The following is a 19,692-nucleotide window of genomic DNA, read 5'->3' as shown; positions in this document are numbered from 1 at the left end:
TCACCTGGGGAAGCCCACCAAAATCAAACAAAGAACTAACCTTGATTTGGATTGAGATAAGAAATTCGAAAAAAAAAACAGTATAACTGGGCCAGCAGATCTGAATTGGGCAGTTTGGTTTTTGGGCTGTGACACAGAAGGGTGAGTGGTTTTGAAAGCAGAGCTGGAGAGTGAGCAGTTGGGAAACGGTTGAAGCCAAGTTTAGGCAAGGAGCTGAGCCCAGCAGGGAGAAGATCTGGAGGCTTGCAGGCCCACAGGCAACATCATGACGAGGGGCACGGGGTGACAGGCTCAACCGAAGACAAAAAGGCAGCAACCGCAGCCCTCCACGAAGATCGACCACCCACAGCCGCACCCTCCACCCAACTGAAGAACCTTTGCAGATTCCACAGACCAGGAGCACGTGGGGATGGTAGGCCTCAGAGGACACAAAGAGTGTACCCCAAAACTGCAACTGGCTTACCTGGCTAGATTTCGAACTGTCAAGGAACCCTGGTTGGTGAGCATGATCCCTCACCTTTCCTAGTTCAATTTAGTTAAGTTTTGGGGGTGGGACAAGGGTAAGGGGATTAGTAGCGTGATTTTCCCTTGTTATGCTGTGTGTTCCCCATTCTTAACTAAGTGTACTTTGTAGGTCTGTATAATATCAGTGTAACCCTAATGTTATAAGTTCATTTGTGACTTCAATAAACTCAGTTTTTTTCTTGTACCAAAACTAGTTGTCTGCTGCACTTTGTCACAACCCCAAATAAGTCCAAGGTCTAGAATGCAGGGAGTGGGAGCGATTCAAACCACTCAGAAGTCAGAGGTGAAACTGACACACCACCACCACCACCCCCTACACCTTCCTCAAGTAAGGGGACCAAAGCTGTTCACAGTACTGCAGGTGCAGTCTCACCAATGCCTTGTAAAGTTGTAAGAACACTTCCTTATTTTTATATTCTATTCATTTAGCAATAAATGCCAAAATTCCATTTGCCTTCCTTATTATGCACCTGGAATTCTCTCCCAAAATTACAGACTGGCTTCCGCTCTGCCCCTGGTTTCAAAAGCTCACTTAAAAATAAATTTCTTTTTCAAATCAGGGAGTTTTTACTCTTATTCCCACTATTCCTGTTGATAGCTACTTCCCCCATTTGACAAGCGATTAGAGGCAGTCTTTCTCATGAAGGGTGATACACCAAAGCAACTTGTAGCCCTCACCACCGATCACAAATCTGATAAACAGTTCCTTGGCATCATTGGCATCTGAAACTATGAAATTTTTTTTTTATTCATTCATGGGATGTGGGCTTTGCTGGCTGGGCCAGGATTTATTGCACATCCCTTGTTGCCCTTGAGAAGGTGGTGGTGAGCTGCCTTCTTGAACCACTGCAGTCCAATTGGGGTAGGTACACCTTCAGCGCTGCTACGAAGAAAGTTGCAGGATTTTGACCCAGTGACTGTGAAGGAATAACAAAATATTTCTAAATCAGAATGGTGACTGACTTGGAAGGGAACTTCCAAGTGGTGATGTTCCCATCTATATGCTACCCTTGTCCTTCTACATGGTAGTGGTCGTGGGTTTGGAAGGTGCTGTCTATGGAACCTTGTTGAATTCTTGCAGTGCATCTTGTAGACGGTACCCGCTGCGGCTACTGTGCGTCGATGGTGGAGGGAGTGATTGTTTGTTGATGTGGTACTAATGAAGTGGGCTGCTTTGTCCTGAACGATGTCAAGTTTCTTGTGGGAGCTGCGCTTATCCGGTCAAGTGAAGAATATCCCATCTCATTCCTGACTTGTGCCTTGTAGATGGTGGACAGGCTTTGGGGAGTCAGGAGGGGAGTTATTCATTACATAATTCCGAGCCTCTGACCTGCTCTTGTAGCCACAGTATTTATATGGCTAGTCCAGTTCAGTTCCTTGTCAATGGTAGCACCCAGGATGTTGATAGTGGGGGATTCAGTGATGGTAATGCCATTGAACATCACGGGGCGATGGTTAGATTCTCTCTTGTTGGAGATCGTCATTGCCTGACACTTGTGTGGCACAAATGTTACTTGCCTCTTGTCAGTCCAAGTCTGGATATTGTCCAGGTCTTGCTGCAGTTGGACATGGATTGCTTCACTAGCTGAGGAGTTGTGTGTGGTGCTGAACATTGTGCAATCATCAGCGAACATCCCCACTTCTGGCCTTATGATGGAGGGAAGGTCATTGATGAAGCAGCTGATGATGGTTGAGCCGAGGACACTACCCTGAGGAACTCCTGCAATGATGTCCTGGAACTGAGATGACTGATCTACAACAACTACAACCATCTTCCTTTGTGCTAGGTATGACCCCAACTAGTGGAGAGTTTTCTCCATGATTCCCATTGACTTCAGTTTTGCTAGGGTTCCTTGGTGCCACACTCTGTCAAATGCTGCCTTGATGTCAAGAGCAATCCCTCTCACCTTACCTCAGGAGTCCAACTCTTTTGTCCATGTTTGAACCAAGGCTGTAATGAGGTCAGGAGCTGAGACGCCCTGGCAGAACCCAAACTGGGCGTCAGTGAGCAGGTTATTGCTAAGCAAGTGCCATTTGATAGCAGTGTTGATTAACACTTCCATTACTTTATTGATGATCAAGAGTAGACTGATGTGGTGATGTTTGGCTGGGTTGGATTTGTCCTGCTTTTTGTGTGCAGGACATACCTGGGGGTAGATGCCAGTGTTGTAGCTGTACTGGAACAGTTTGGCCAGGGGCACGGCAAGTTATGGAGCACAAGTCTTCAGTACTATTGTTGGAATATTGTCAGGGCCCATAGCCTTTGCAGTATCGAATACCTTCAGCCATTTCTTGATATCATGTAGACTGAATCAAATTGGCTGAAGATTGGCATCTGTGATGCTGGGGACCTCCGGAGGAGGCCGAGATGGATCATCCACTTGGCATTTCTGGCTGATGACCGCTGCAATTGCTTCAGCCTGATCTTTTGCACTGATGCACTGGGCTCTTCCATCATTGAGGATGGGGATATTTATGGAAACTCCTCCTCCAGTGAGTTGTTTAATTATCCACCACCATTCACGACAGGATGTGGCAGAACTGCAGAGCTTAGATCTGATCTGTTGGTTGTGGGATCATTTAGCTCTGTCCAACACTAGCTGTTTGTGCTGTTTGGCACGCAAATAGTCCTGTTTTATAGCTTCATCAGGCTGACACCTCATTTTTAGGTATGCCTGGTGCTGCTCCTTGCATGTCCCCCTGCACTCTTCATTGATACCCTGGCTTGATGGTAATGGTAGAGTGGGGGATCCGCTGGGCCATGAGGTTACAAATTATGTCCGAGTATAATTCTGCTGCTGCTGATTGCCTACAGTGCCTCATGGATGTCCAGTCTTGAGTTGCTAGATCTGTTTGAAATTTATCCCATTTAGCACATTGGTAGTAGCACACAACAAAATGGACGGTATTCTCACTGTGAACAACTGTGTGGTGGTCACTCCTACCGATACTGTCATGGACAGATGCATCCACGGCAGGCAGGTTGGTGAGGGTGAGGTCAAGTACACTTTTCCTTCTTGCTGGTCCCCTCACCACCTGCCGCAGACCCAGCCTAGCAGCTATGTCATTTAGGACTCAGCCAGTAGTGATGCAGCCAAGCCACTCTTGGTGATGGACATTGAAGTCCCCCACCCAGAGTACATTCTGTGCCCTTGCCACCCTCAGTCCTTCCTCCAAGTGGTGTTCAACATGGAGGAGCACTGATTCATCAGCTGAGGGAAGGTGGTACGCGGTAATCAGCAGGTGGTTTCCTTGCCCATGTTTGATCTGATTCATGGGGTCCGGAGTTGATGTTGAGGACTCCCAGGGCAATTCTCTCCCTCCGGTAAGCCACCTCTGCCAGGCCCGTCCTGCCAGTGGGACAGGACATATCCAGAGATGGTGATGGTGGTGTCTGGGACATAATCTGTAAGATTTGATTCAGTGAGGATGACTGTCAGGCAGTTGCTTGACTATTCTGTGAGACAGCTCTCCCAATTTTGGCACTAGCCCCCAGATGTTAGTAAGGAGGACTTTGCAGGGTTGACAGGGCTGAGATTGTCATTTTGTTTCCGCTACCTATTCACACTTGGACAAATAATTTTATTCTACAGTAGTTCCATAAACAACTTTTGTTGCTTCTGTTAACTGAAGCATGTAGACAGAATCACATTATAAAGTAGATCATCACACTATTATTGACCCTAATGGAAAATAGCAGCTTATAATAATGTTATAAAAATGATAATGTTATCAAGAATACCAGTGATAGTGAAGAAAGTGTTTGCTGTTTTGTAGTTTATATTTGTCAGAAATAATTAGTTTGACTATCGTTCCGGTAAGTTCCTCAACAAATAAAATCCGAGGAATTTGCTACAAACAGATGTAAGTTGCAGATTCTTTCAGTTGCACATTAATCACAACAGGAGGTTATATAAAGACAGTCTTGGTGTTCACACAAGAGATGAGATGAAGAAAACCATTTTTTTGGAAGAATCTTCCCTTCTCAGAGCACTTAACTGTTGCTTTTAGTGTGTCCTGTGTAAGTGTGTAGACTTACAGATATTAATGAAATGAGAATGTTTCCCATACAACCCACTTTATTAAAACAAAGAGCAGCACCAAACTGAATTGCACCAGTAGTCCTCTCTGTTTTTATTTTACATTATTTAATCTCCCACCACACTCTTCCATGGATGGAAGTAGATCAGTCTGCAGTGTTTTAAAACATTTCTCAGGAGACCAGTCATGCATGGCAAAGGCTGAGGGGCTCTGTGAGGCTCAAACCCCAGGCAAGATTTTTTTTCAACTGAGAAACTTAGGTGAAGGATCAAGACCCATGGTCCAGGGCAACTCCTTTGAAAGAGTGAAAGGATTGTCAAGATGATGAGCCAAAGCTTAGATGCTTCTTTATTCATTCTTGAAATTTAGTTGTCACTGGTAAGGTCAGCATTTATTGCCCTTGCCTAGTTTCCCTTGAGAAGGCAGCGATGGGTCTTCTTGGACCTCTGCAGCTCATGTGACAAAGGTACTACCGCAATATTGTTAAGAAGTGAACTCCAGGATATTGGCCCAGGACGATGATGGAACAGTGATAAATGTTGAAGTTAGGATGATGTGTGGCTTAGAGAGAAACCTGGAGGTGGCGGCATGCCAATGATAATACAGACACTTGTGTTCTAGGTAGTGAAGTTTGCCGGCTGTAGAAGTGTTCTCATAGAAGCCTTAGCCAATTGCTACAGAGAATCCTACAGGCAGTATGTATCCAGTAGCCATGTAGCCATGTAGCCATGATGTATTCAGTGTTGGAGGGAACAAACGTTTACAGTGATGGATGTAATGCCAGTCCAGTATACCATTGGTCCTGGAGGGTGTCAAGCTCGTGAGTGTTGTTGCAACTGCATTCATCCAGGCAAATAAAGCATACTCCATCATCCTGCTGTAGATTACAAAGGGAAGGGAAGATTAAGGGAATTCTGCAAGTTTGCATTGCTGGAAAAGATTGATTTGTTGAAGATCATGTAGCCATTTATGGTTTCAATAAAATGACAACAGAGGAATAGCACATTGTAGAATTTTAGGGATCCCGTAGTCACCATGAATACACAATTGCTATGAAGAAGTTTGTGTTTGAATATTAACCTGTGGTTGATTGAGTTGATTCTGCCTCCCTCTATGCACCCAGTTCCAAATTCAGTTGGAATGATGTTAAAACTACTGGGCTGTCATCCTGCCACCTACTGTCTGTGAAACAGGATCAAAGTGCAAAAAGACAAGACCCCAAAGCCACAATCTGCTCTGCATGCTCACATTCCTAATAAGAGCATTAAAAGGCAGGATTTTAGGTGTGTTATTGTGCTCCAATTAAATACTTTTGTTCCAATTGTGTGCTTTCTTCTGACAAGCTATTCATGTAGGAAGAACATATTTGGTAAAAAGTACTAGAATACAATCTACCAAAAAATGCCTAATTAAAGCACTTTTTCCTTGAACAGAAATACAGCCAGAGTTTAATTATGTGACTACAATTATCTAAGGCAATTTGTGTTGAATTAAATTGATTGCTTCATTGCAATTACGCCACATATTCAGCATTTATGAAACAGCAACTGGATTTGTCCTGTTGACCACAGACGTGTGCAACATATCACTCCATATTAACAATTAAATGTACCAATTGTGGAAAGTCACTGGTGCTACTATTTTATGTCAGGGATAAATCATCATTTCACAAAGACCAACCTTTATTGGAGAAAATAGAAATAGATCTTTGAACCTTTGGATTCCAAAGGCTAACTTATATAATTTTTGAATCTTTGTTAACTCTTTCTTAGGTTAGAACTTTAAATAGAAATATAGATTGACAAGGCATAACAATTATGAATTAAGCAATAATTAATTTCTAAAAGTACAACAACTTGCATTTATATAGTGCCTTTAACGTTTGAGCTGGGAAAAGAGGGGACGATTGAAGATTGGGGAAAAGGGTTTTTAAAAGGAGGTATGAAAAGTAAGAAAGCAGAGGGCTTTAAGGAGAGGCTCTGAAGGGCAGGGCCCAGGCAGCTCCATTACTTCGGGTGGGTCAAAGGGAAGGCAGGAGCTAAAAGGACCCAGTCAGAAAAGAAAGTAATTCCGGAAAGAGAATGTTGAGCATCAGTGAAGAAGGGATTTGAAGATAGAAACAAAAAGATTTTATATTGAATACATTGGGACTGAAGTACTGGTTAAGGTCCATGAAGACAAGAATGATGGGAAGGCAGTCATCTCTCAAACAACATGATTAAAAATGGATTAACTGCTCAATCATTCCTTTGCTGTTAGTGGGAATTTGCTTTGTACAAATTGGCCACCAGATTTGTCTCTTGTGTTTAACCGTATGACTGATGAAGGCACTTCAGAAATAATCCATTGGCTGCAAAGTTCTTTGAAATATTCTGAAGATGTGATGAGCACAATAATGAATGCATTTTCTTTCTTTAATGTATGCTGAATAATTTCAGCTGTATAATGAAGAAGCACTTACTCCTACTGATCTTAGTTTATTCACAACCTTCATAACCTTCTGCTTGGTTCTTGCAGACTGTATGAATGTCACTTGGAGACATAATTGGCTCTATTTTACCCAGTAAGGCTCAGAGGTAAATGCTTGGAAAATGCAAGGCTGGCCACTGACTGGAGCATCGGATGTGATTCTAATATATAGTTGTTATTCCAGCTTGTAATATGGAAGCAGTGCATAACATTACCGGAGAATGATATTATAAATAGCCTGTGAAAATACAACACTTTATTATTATGCATGGAATTCAACTCAACAAGTGACATTTCAGATACCCCTTCCCTGAAAAATCCATCTGACCTTAGCTTCACAAAATAGAAAACCAACCTTTCGTTAATTGGCTAATTGGAATGCAGCATTCTCCTGATTCTTGACTTGTGTACAAGGTGATTTTGTTATACTCTGCCGTAATGCTACACAACATGCTCCAGCTCACTGGTCAAAGACACAAACAAAACTGTTTTTAGGTATCTGTTGATGTGTTTGCTAATATCATACCCTTCCCACTGATATTACAGTGGTTACTGGTAGGTTATGTGTTCATTAGCTGTCAGGTACTTTGCCCAAGTTAGCGGTCTTTATACATGAGCTTGATCAGGAATACTAGAAGGTGATTCAATCATGGACAACATAAAGCAATGAGTTGATCAAGTTCACACATGGCATCCACACATACTTCCAGTAAGAGTCACTTTATAATAAACAGGAGTGAGAGTTCTGGCTGTTTTATTCATTCCTAATCCCAGGGTCACTCTAGTTTCACAAGTGCTACCTGGCAGTCTTCTAGTTTCATGTCTGTGCAGTCAAATCTGTGCTGTGCACTTACTACTGACTGAAGCAACCTTGTAAATATGTGGATCAATTGGAAGATGTTTAAGATAAAAGAACAACTGATCAAAATCGCGGCTGACACTCCCGTGTGGTTGTGCTGTGAGGATGGTGTCTTTCGAAAAAAAAACCAGGTCCTTCTTCCCTCTCAGGTGGATGTAAAAGATCCTACAGCATATTGGAAGAAGGGCAGTAAGTTCTCACCGGTGTCCTGATCAACAATTATCCCTCAATTGACACCAGCAAACGTAGATTATCTGGTCATTATCATAGTAATGTTTGAGGGGATCTTGCTGTGTGCAAATGGGCAGCCACATTTCCCATATTGACTACACTTCAAAAGTACTTCATCAGCTGTAAAGCACTTTGGGACATCCTGAGGTCATGATGGGTTCTTTCTAAACACCAGCTCTTTCTGTCGTTTCCAGACTTTCTTCTTTCAATCCTCTGTCTTTTCCTGCTACCCACCATCTCACACACCATTTGCCCCTAATGTACAGTCTGTTGCTCATCAGGTGCTGAAAACTCTTGCATCATTGGTACAAGCGACTGTCAGAACTCTTCCAAGAGCTCACCAGGGGGCTAATTTTGACCTAATGTGCCCAAGCAGGAAACAGCTGGGGTCAGTTCAGCTGCCTGTTTGACACCCCATCCCATTTTACTTTGGCTTCAATCAAGTGTAAAATCAGTGAGGCTGTAAAACAGGCAGATTAGGCAGTCCTCACTGTTCCCCCATCAGCAAGGTTAGCTTCAAATTACTCCCAAGTACCAAATTAGTAGCTGTTTAGGATTCATGCCACATATAAGCTTGCAGAATAAAATGCTCAAAGCTTTTTTTTGTAAAGTCTCAGCCAAAAACTTAGGGCCAAGTCTGTATTATATGACTCCATATGATGCCAGCAACCATAGTTAATACATTAATATACTTCATAATTAATTTCTGTGGTTTAAATTTAATGAATTTGAACAAGAAAAGATAAGCAATGGCATGCATTTCTGTCAAACAAACAATTAAGCTGAGGTTAAGTAAAAAAACTCTTTTTTTATCACCTTTTGCATTAACATCAGTGCAACTCGAACACTTTGGATAGAATTTTCCCCCTGTCGGGGGGTTGTGATGCCATTTTATGTTGGCGGGCTAATTAAGGCCCGCCCAGTGTGACGTGCACCCGGAAGTGCTGTGCGCTCCCTGTGCGGGTTTTGGCGGTTCACTGAGTCGGGAGTGCTCTTGTTCATGCATGCTCGCAAAAGAGTGCAGAAATCTCCCTGGGGCACAGAGGTGCCTCAGAGAGATAAGTCTTAAGTTTTAAAAGGTTAATAAAGTGGAGAAATATTTTTTATGTCCTCTCATGTGAAACTGCCAAATGAGCTGGGACATGTGCATTAATTTTAATAAACATTTGTGTGAAAATTTAAAATCATTCATAAAACCTCATCCTGCCCATGGATAAGGTTCTATGATAAATGCAAAGGCTGCCTGGGCTCTTTGCCTGCCCGCCAACCTCAAGTTTGGACGGGCAGCTCAGGTAATTGCTTAATTGCCTTTTTGAATGGCCTTAATAGGCCTTTGACGGGTCAGCGGGCGCAGAGCCTCTGATTGGGGCTGCCCATGAAACCTTTGGAACGGACTGCATTTTTCAAATTGGGTAGTGATGGTCTCACTTTACACTGTAAAAAGCAAACGAGGTTGGTTGATTCTGAATTTCTTCTGCTGACCTGAAGTAACAGCTGAGAATGATCCCTCTTGTTGTGAGTTCAACCGGCTGTCATGTAGTATGCTGTAATTTCAATAACTGTTATATTACTACCACTGTCAGCCAAGTTTTTCTATGTTTTATTTCAGTAAGTGCTCTATATAAAGTCTGAGTGTACAGAATAAAAGGTACTCATCTTGTAACTGTTTCATGCTTCAGGGTAGAGATGTTAATGTGGTGAAATGGAACACCTTCAGGAATCTAGTACCAGCAATTGTTATATTTGCTGTTGGAATAGAATGGAAGAAGCTTGATTTTATATGCAACCAAGCTATACCTAAGTTTGACAGAGCTTTCTTCATTTAGCCCCTATAGTGTACCTCTATCCCATTCTCTCATCCTCATTTTCTCCTTACACTACAGCAGTCTCCAGTGGTATCTCTAAGCAGGACTGCCCATTGTGTTGATGTGTGTTTAAACTATGCTCTAAAATTACAATGGACTGAATTAAAATTGTTCACCTTACACTTATCAGTGTCCTTCCAGCTGGTAGTCAGAGGAGAAGTCCATTACATCATTTGAGGAGGATCACAACTCAGGTTCCAAATTGAAAGTCTAGTGTTGAGTCCACTGAACCATCCAGTCCTCTTGAAGAGTAATCTGTCAAGTATCATAACCCTTCAAAAATACAACTCTGATGAAAAACTTTATAATGGCAATGAAATGCAGCAGATTATAAAATACTAAGTAAAGATATCAATGTTTGCAGATTGTCTATCTTGAGATGAGTAAATTAAAAATGTAATCAGCTACAAATATTCCTGACTTTTAAAACTGCAGTTTAAGGCTGAATCTTTATTATAGGATATAATTAAGTTAGCTGAGAGAGCAAGCGTAAAGTGGAATACAGATCGCAGAAGTGCTGCTATTATTTTGAGCAGGTGTAAACGGTGCAAGACATTGAACATTATAACAACTAGTAGCAGAAAAATTGCTTCCTTTCAAAACAGATGGATGCCTGATCTTAATAAATTTTAAATCAGTACATTGTGACCTCTAATAGCTTTGGTTGACATTTAACTAATCCATCAGTAAGCACATTGCTGAGACACACTGTGAATTTTCTTAATGCAATATTGAAAACATTTTTTAAGAAGCTAGATCATGGATTAAAATGTAATTTTTATTTTGGTGTATTTCCAGCATATTTGTGGCTTTATTCAATAACTTCTGTCTTTATTTTACAGGACTTTAAAATAGTTCTGGCTAAAATGGAGGCAGCTGGTTTTCCACTAACTTTCAAAATAGAAGACAAGAGCTACATAAAAGGCCATTGCAGTTATTTTGTTTAACTAGTTAGGATAGAGATATTTTGATGGTTAATGAATGCAGTATGCTATCAAGTTATCAAATATTAAAGCAAGCAACTAATTTAGTATAACAAAGTTCCAAACTTAAGTGTTGCTGAAAAAAGAGACTTGTCAAAGCTTTTCGCCTAGCATTCATCAGGACAATTTGCAAGAATACCAAATATAAAGGGAACAACAATTTATATTTCATGAGAAGAGAGTGCTAATTGGTTGGCAAGTGAACTCTGATTGGTAGGGGCATTAACATGGAGAATGTACTATTTAACTGATGACTGACAGTTAACTGCCAATTTTTGTTTAAAATCAAACCAGGCAGGTTGACTCTGATTGTTCAAGGCATTGCCTTTGGGAATGAACCAGAGAATGGCTGTTGCCTATTTTGTTCAGTTGAAAAAGGTGCAATGTGTGTACCTGTTCTTTCTGTCTGCAAAGGACAGGGTCCTGTGTATTAATATATGTAGCTTCTAGCACATGTAAGTGAGCCACACTGCGAACCTGACTGATAATCTTAAATTGGTTGTCAGTGTAATTCTGAGCACAATGAGGATTATTAGACAAATTTTGTCCAATCACAGAATCACATCTAATGTTGGACACTACGCTCTGATTTCCAAACCAGGACCAGTTAGCCTGTCAAGGTGTAGACACTGTTAAAGCTACCTGCTAAAGGAACGGTAGAGATTTGCTCTGAAGAGGTTAGCCCAATCTGTGTAAAGTTAAGTTTCATCATACTACTTATTATAATGATGTTTTCAGCTTCGGTATATATTAATCATCAATAAATATTTCCAAAAAGTAATTTGCTTTATGTTGGCAAATGGTGACAGCATCCCATGAATAAATAAGAAAAATCCCAAAAAAATCACAATGCTCTTCACTGGCTCAGTTAATTGGCTGAATTTTACACAGAGGCAGTGGCCTGGCCCAACAGCTGGAAAGCCAGGGGCGATCATGCCTCTGCTGGCCCTGGAAGCCATGACTGGATTTTATGATTGGCATGCAATTAGTTGTCTGAGATTGTGGCTTCAATTGCCAGGAGGGAGGGATGTCACTCCTCCAAAAGCTACTGGCCAATCAGATGCCCCTGCAGCTCATTAGAGCCAGCAGCACCACTGGGAGCGGTGGCCATTGCTGGGATTGCAGTCAGTCCCTGAGCAGGAGTGTGACTGAAGGCCAGATTTCAAAGTAAATGGAGAGGCTTGCCCAGGGTCAGTCAAGCAGGCCCAGGCAAGGGGGCATTAGGTGGGGTGGGTGGTGATCGAGAGACCAGAGGGTGCAGTTTAAGTGGTGCTGATCCTTTCCACTGGAAGTCAGCCTTCTGTGGGGCACAGGATGCCTGAACAGCAGGCACCCTCCCCCTACCCAGCTGTGCCTATAGCCAGGCTGACAGGCTATACCTTACAGCCTAATGACATGACATGGGCACCCGCCATCACTGGCAAAATACGATCAGCACAAGGAGTAATTAAGGGCCTCAGCTGGCCCAAGGCGAGGTCCTACACTTACTATGCCACTGGTAAAGTACAGGTGGACATCAGCATGGCATCCTGTGCCATCCACCAGATTTAACACCCCTTCGCCCAGTCCCAGGAGAATGTAAAATTCTGACTAGTATTTTTGTGGGCATCACTGGCTAGGCCAGCATTTATTGCCCATCCCTAATTGCCCTCATTCAGAGGGCATTTTTAAGACCACATTGCTGTGGGTCAGACGAGGTAAGGTCATATATGCCAGACCAGATAAGGATGGCAGGTTTCCTTCCATAAAGGACATTAGTGAATCAGATGGGTTTTAATAACAATCAGCAATGGTCATGATTAGACTTTCAATTGATTTCAAATTTCACCATCTGCCATGCTGGGATTTGAATCCAGTGTCCAGAGCATTACCCTAGGTCTCTGGAATGCTAGTCCAGTGACAATACCACTATGCCGCCACCACCACCATCTCCCACTATCATTATGGATTATCTTATCGTGAGTAATAGATTAGCCAGAAAAAAACTGGTGCTTTTATCCAGACATCTGTGTACAATGGGATTTGCTCATATTTACTAGATAAAAGATGAATTAGGGTTTGGACATTATGTATGCTACCAATTCCATTCTAAAGTACAAGTGATATAGGAATGGGATTAGGCCATTCAGCCCATTGAGTCTGTTAAATTAGACCATGGCTGATCAGTATCTTAATTTGATTTGTTCCATTCATCCTTCATGAACTGCAGACTCCTTAGAGGGGTAACTGTCTTCAACCTAAGCTGTAATAGCATCCAGTGTACTCACTCATCAGCATTGCAGCTGGAAGTCTCAAGTGTGTGGGGGTTGAGGGGAAGATGTGGCTGGCCATGGCAGCAGCTTTCTCACCCCTACTTGTCCAATGCCATGTTTAAATCGCCTTCCAAAAGTTTTACAATCAAAAATACAATTTCTAATGGTACTAAATTGAGGTGGAGGTGGGCGGTGGTGGGGTGGGGCTGGCAGTGGTGGGGAATAGTTAACGATGACTGCACAAATTACAGGCGGACGTTAAATAAACTTGCAGAATCGGCAAATAATTGGCAAACAAATTTCAACATGGATAAATGTGAAATGGTACATTTTGGGAGGAAGAACAGGGAGATCACTTATTACTTGGAAGATACAAGTTTACATGGGATGGATGAACAAAAGGATCTCAGAGTACAAATACATCAATAACTAAACTGTGTTCTTGTCTCCATGTTACAGAAAGGATAGAGAGGCACCAGAAAGGATGCAGGGAAAATATACAAGGATGATACCAGAAGTATGTGGGTATATACATCAGGACAAGATCTATCGCCCTTCTCATGAGAAAAGAAGGCCGAGGGGTGACCTAATAAAAGTGTTTAAAATGATGGAACATTTTAATAGAATGGATGCAGGGAGAATACTTTCTCTTGTGGGAAGAGCATAACTAGAGGCCATCAATAAGAACATAAGAACATAACAACGAGGGGCAGGAGTAGGTAATTCAGCCCCTCAAGCCTGCCCCACCATTCATTACGATCATGGTTGATCTCATTTCAGTCTCAACTCCAATTTCCTGCTCTCTCCCCATAACCTTTCAACCCATTACTAATTAAAAATCTGTCTATCTCCTCCTTAAATTTATTCAGCATCCCGGCATCCACTGCAATCTGAGGTAGTGAATTCCACAGATTCGCGGCCCTTTAAGAAAAGTAATTTCTCCTCATCTCCGATTTAAATCTACCACCCTTAGCCTAAAACTATAGCCTCTCATTCGCCCCACAAGGGGAAACATCTGCTCCACATCTACTTTATCTATCCCCTTTAGCATCTTATATACCTCAACTAGATCTTCTCCGATCCTTTTAAACTCTAGCGAGTATAGGCCTAAACTGTTCAATCTCTCCTCATAAGACAAGCCCCACATCTCTGGAATCAACCTAATGAACCTCGTCTGAACCGCCTCCAGTGCTACTACATCCTTCCTCAAGTAAGGGGACCAAAACTGTGCTCAGTACTCCAGATGCAGTCTCACCAATGCATTGTACAGTTGCAACAACACTTCCCTATTTTTACACTCTATTCCTTTAGCAATAAATGCCAAAATTCCATTTGCCTTCCTTATTACCTGCTGTACCTGCATACTAGCTTTCAGCGATTCATGCACGAGGACACCTAAGTCCCTCTGCGCTGAAGCATTCTGAAGTTTCTCTACATTTAAATAATAAGTCACCTTTTTATTCCTCTGACCAAAATGCATAACCTCACACTTATCCATCTGCCATTTTGGCCCATTCACCTAAGCTGTCCACATCCATTTGGAAATTTCTTATTTCTTCATTGCAACTTACTTTCCCACCTATTTTGGTCTCATCTGAAAATTTAGCTATAGTACCTTCTATCCTTGAATCCAAATCATTAATATAGATTGTAAATAGTCGGGGCCCAAGGACTGAACCTGTGGCACCCCACTAGTTACAGCTTGTCATCCAGAAAAAAGATCCATTTATCCTGACTCTCTGCTTTCTGTTGGTTAGCCAATCCTCTATCCAAGCTAATATATTACTGATAAAAACAAAAAACAAAAAACAAAAAACTGCGGATGCTGGAAATCCAAAACAAAAACAGAATTACCTGGAAAAACTTAGCAGGTCTGGCAGCATCGGCGGAGAAGAAAAGAGTTGACATTTCGAGTCCTCATGACCCTTCGACAGAACTAGGTGAATCCCAGGAAGGGGTGAAATATAAGCTGGTTTAAGGTGGTGGGGGGGGGGGGGTGGGGTTGGGTGGGGGGAGAGAAGTGGAGGGGGGTGGTGTGGTTGTAGGCAAAAGCAGTGATAGAAGCAGATCATCAAAAGATGTCAGAGACAGCAGAACAAAAGAACACATAGGTGTCGAAGTTGGTGATATTATCTAAATGAATGTGCTAATTAAGAATGGATGGTAGGGCACTCAAGGTATAGCTCTAGTGGGGGTGGGGGGAGCATAAAAGATTTAAAAATATTTTAAAATAATGGAAATAGGTGGGAACAAGAAAAATCTATATAATTTATTGGAAAAAAACAAAAGGAAGGGGGAAGAAACAGAAAGGGGGTGGGGATGGAGGGGGGAGGTCAAGACCTAAAGTTGTTGAATTCAATATTCAGTCCGGAAGGCTGTAAAGTGCTTAGTCGGAAGATGAGGTGTTGTTCCTCCAGTTTGCATTGGGCTTCACTGGAACAATGCAGCAAGCCAAGGACAGATATGTGGGCAAGAGAGCAGGGTGGAGTGTTGAAATGGCAAGCGACAGGGAGGTTTGGGTCATTCTTGCGGACAGACTGCAGGTGTTCTGCAAAGCGGTCGCCCAGTTTGGTCTCTCCAATGTAGAGGAGACCGCATTGGGAGCAATGAATGCAGTAGACTAAGTTGGGGGAAATGCAAGTGAAATGTTGCTTCACTTGAAAGGAGTGTTTGGGCCCTTGACCAGTGAGGAGAGTGGAACTGAAGGGGCAGGTGTTACATCTTTTGCGTGGGCATGGGGTGGTGCCATAGGTGGGGGTTTGGGAGTAGGGGGTGATGGAGAGGTGGACCCGGGTGTCCCGGTGGGAACGATCCCTACGGAATGCCGACAGTGGGGGTGAAGGGAAGATGTGTTTGGTAGTGGCATCATGCTGGAATTGGCGGAAATGGCGGAGGATGATCCTTTGAATGCGGAGGCCGGTGGGGTGATAAGTGAGGACAAGAGGGACCCTATCATGTTTCTGGGAGGGAGGAGAAGGCATGAGGGCGGATGCGCGGGAGATGGGCCGGACACGGTTGAGGGCCCTGTCAACGACCATGGGTGGAAAACCTCGGTTAAGGAAGAAGGAGGACATGTCAGAGGAACTGTTTTTGAAGGTAGCATCATCGGAACAGATGCGACAGAGGCGAAGGAACTGAGAGAATGGGATGGAGTCCTTACAGGAAGCGGGGCATGAGGAGCTGTATTCGAGGTAGCTGTGGGAGGCAGTAGGTTTGTAATGGATATTGGTGGACAGTCTATCACCAGAGATTGAGACAGAGAGGTCCAGGAAGGGAAGGGAAGTGTCAGAGATGGACCATGTGATAATGATGGAGGGGTGGAGATTGGAAGCAAAATGAATAAATTTTTCCAAGTCCTGACGAGAGCACGAAGCAGCACCGAAGTAATCATCGATGTACCGGAGAAAGAGTTGTGGAAGGGGGCCGGAGTAGGACTGCAACAAGGAATGTTCCACATACCCCATAAAGAGACAGGCATGGGGCCCATGCGGGTACCCATAGCCACACCTTTTATTTGGAGGAAGTGAGAGGAGTTGAAGGAGAAATTGTTCAGCGTGAGAACAAGTTCAGCCAGACGGAGGAGAGTAGTGGTGGATGGGGATTGTTCAGGCCTCTGTTCAAGGAAGAATCTAAGAGCCCTCAGAACATCCTGGTGGGGAATGGAGGTGTAGACGGATTGGACGGCCATGGTGAAGAGGAAGCGGTTGGGGCCAGGGAACTGGAAATTGTTGATGTGACGTAAGGTGTCAGAGGAATCACGGATGTAGGTAGGGAGGGACTGGACAAGGGGAGAGAGAAGGGAGTCAAGATGAGTTCTGTGGGGCAGGAGCAAGCTGACACAATCAGTCTACCGGGACAGTTCTGTTTGTGGATTTTGGGTAGGAGGTAGAATCGGGCCGTCCGAGGTTGGGCGATTATCAGGTTGGAAGCTGTGGAGGAAGATCCCCAGAGGAGATGAGGTCAGTGACAGTCCTGGAAACAATGGCTTGATGTTCAGTGGTGGGGTCATGGTCCAGGGAGAGGTAGGAGGAAGTGTCTGTGAGTTGACGCTCAGCCTCCGCGAGGTAGAGGTCAGTGTGCCGGACAACAACAGCACCACCCTTGTCAGTGGGTTTGATGACGATGTCAGGGTTGGACCTGAAAGAATGGAGTGCAGTAAGTTCAGCGAGAGAGAGATTAGAATGGGTGAGAGGAGCAGAGAAATTGAGACGACTAATGTCGCGCCGACAGTTCTCAATGAAAAGATCAAGAGCAAGTAAGAATCCAGAGGGAGGGGTCCAGGTGGAGGGAGAATATTGGAGGTGGGTGAAAGGATCCGTTGAATGGGGAGAGGACTCCTGCCCAAAGAAGTGAGCCCGGAGACGAAGACGGGGGAAGAAGAGTTCAGCATCATGCCGAGCCCGAAATTCATTAAGGTGAGGGTGTAGGGGTATGAAACTAAGTCCTTTGCTGAGCACTGAGTGTTCAGCATCGGAGAGGGGAATGTCAGTGGGAATAGTGAATACAAGGCTGGGGCTGGGATTGGAAGATGGGGTGGGGACGGAGGGACAGGCAGGGGTGGAGGGTCCTAGATGGGTGTTGGTGTCAATGAGTTGTTGGAGCTTGCGTTCCTTAGCGCTTGAGAGAAAGAGAAAAAGTTTCTTGTTGAGGCGTCGGATGAGACGAAGAATGAAATGAAACTGGGGGCACGTGCAGCTTTGAAAAAGGGTACAGCGGTGGGCTGGAGGGAGAGGTCGAGTGTGTTCATATGACGGCGCATGGCACTGAGTGTGGATCTCAGGATGCGACGGGAACAGCAGTCCGAGAAACATTTTATGTCCCGGAAATACCTGTAATCCTGGGTGGGGTCGAAACATGAGGGGGGAATTTCAGTTGAAATCCACGTGGGGTAATTCGGAGACGGAGACGGTCACTGAGAAAGGAGATATGGCTGTGAAAGCGGGTTTTAGTAAATACCTTGTCAAGCACCAGGAGAGAAATGGAAAGCAATGAAGGTGAACAAGGCAAAAAAGAGATACGGAAATCTTGTCGCAGAGACGAACAGAACTTCTTGAAGGACGTAGGCATTTCTTGAAGAGTAGTGGCAGTCAATTAAACACAGAGATAAAAACAAAATATAATATATTAATATATCATAATATATTACTCCTAACTCTGTGTGATCTTATCTTGTGTACTAATCTTTCGTGCGGCACCTTATCAAAGGCCTTCTGGAAGTCCAGATATACTACATCCACAGGACCCCCATTATCCACTTTGCTTGTCATATCTTCAAAGAACCCTAGCAAATTAGTCAAACACGATTCACTCTTCATAAAACCATGCTGACTCTGATGGATCACATTTTGACTTTCCAAAAGCCCCATTACTACTTCCTTAATAATGGATTCCAACAATTTCCCAACGACAGACGTTAAACTAACTGGTCTATGGTTTCCTACTTTCTGCCTCCCCCCTTTTTAAATAAGGATGTTATATTAGCATTTTCCAAGCCACTGGAATCTTTCCATAATCCAGAGAATTTTGGATTATAGCCAATGCATCCACTATCTCCACTGCCACTTCCTTTAAGATCCTGGGATGTAGGCCATCAAGCCCTGGGGACTTGTCAACCTTTAATCCCAATAGTTTGTTCAGTACTTTTTCTCGAGTAATGGTGATTGTTCTAAGTTCCTCCTTCTCTATATCCTCTGCACTCCCTGTTACTATTGGGGTGGTACTAGTGTCCTCCACTGTGAAAACTGAGGCAAAATATTGGTTAAGCATCACTGTCATTTCTGTGTTCCCCACTATTAACTCCCCAGTCTCATCTTCCAAGGGACAAACATTCACTTGAGCTACTATATTTCCTTTTACATACTTGTAGAAGCTTTTGCTATCAGTTTTTACATTTTGCACTAGTTTTCTTTCATAATTTACCTTTGCGCTTTTTATTATTTTTTTAGTAATCCTTTGTTGATCTTTAAAAATTTCCCAATCTTCCAGCCTGCCACTGACCTTTGCAATTTAGTTTTTACTTAGTTTTTGCCTTTAAGTTAACTTTAACTTCTTTGCTTAGCCATGGATGCTTTTTGCCCCCTCTTACCATCTTTCTTCCTCATTTTCACTTGGGAGGACTTGAATATCTCCTTAAATATCTGCCACTGTTCATCAACAGTCCTACCTTGTAGTCTTCCTACCCAGTCCACTAGGGCCAAATCTGCCCTCATACCTACGTAGTTACCAGTGTTTAACTCCAGAACGCTAGTGTGGGACTCAAGTTTCTCACTCTCAAACTGAATTTGAAATTCTTTCATGCTATGATCACTCTTCCCTAGAGGATCCTTTACTGTGAGATCATTAATTAATCCCATCTCATTACACAAAACAAAATCCAGAAAGCCTGCTCCCTGGTTGGTTCCACAACATATTGCTCCAAGAAACAATATCTAATACACTCTATGAACTCTCCCTCAAGGCTACCCTTG

At 43.2% G+C, this 19,692-nt stretch overlaps 1 long non-coding RNA gene across 1 annotated transcript in view; it reads right to left on the bottom strand.

The window, feature by feature from the left end:
* LOC121279605 overlaps positions 1-19,692 on the bottom strand; it is a 100,244-nt gene that overhangs the window by 9,585 nt on the left and 70,967 nt on the right. The window contains exon 2 of the long non-coding RNA XR_005943446.1: positions 10,112-10,245. This is a non-coding gene — a long non-coding RNA (uncharacterized LOC121279605). The remainder of the gene's footprint in view (positions 1-10,111; positions 10,246-19,692) is intronic.

The sequence above is a fragment of the Carcharodon carcharias genome, chromosome 7, assembly GCF_017639515.1.
Source record: "Carcharodon carcharias isolate sCarCar2 chromosome 7, sCarCar2.pri, whole genome shotgun sequence".
Taxonomy (NCBI): Eukaryota; Metazoa; Chordata; class Chondrichthyes; order Lamniformes; family Lamnidae; genus Carcharodon; species Carcharodon carcharias.
This window is presented reverse-complemented; position numbering and strand designations above follow the sequence as displayed.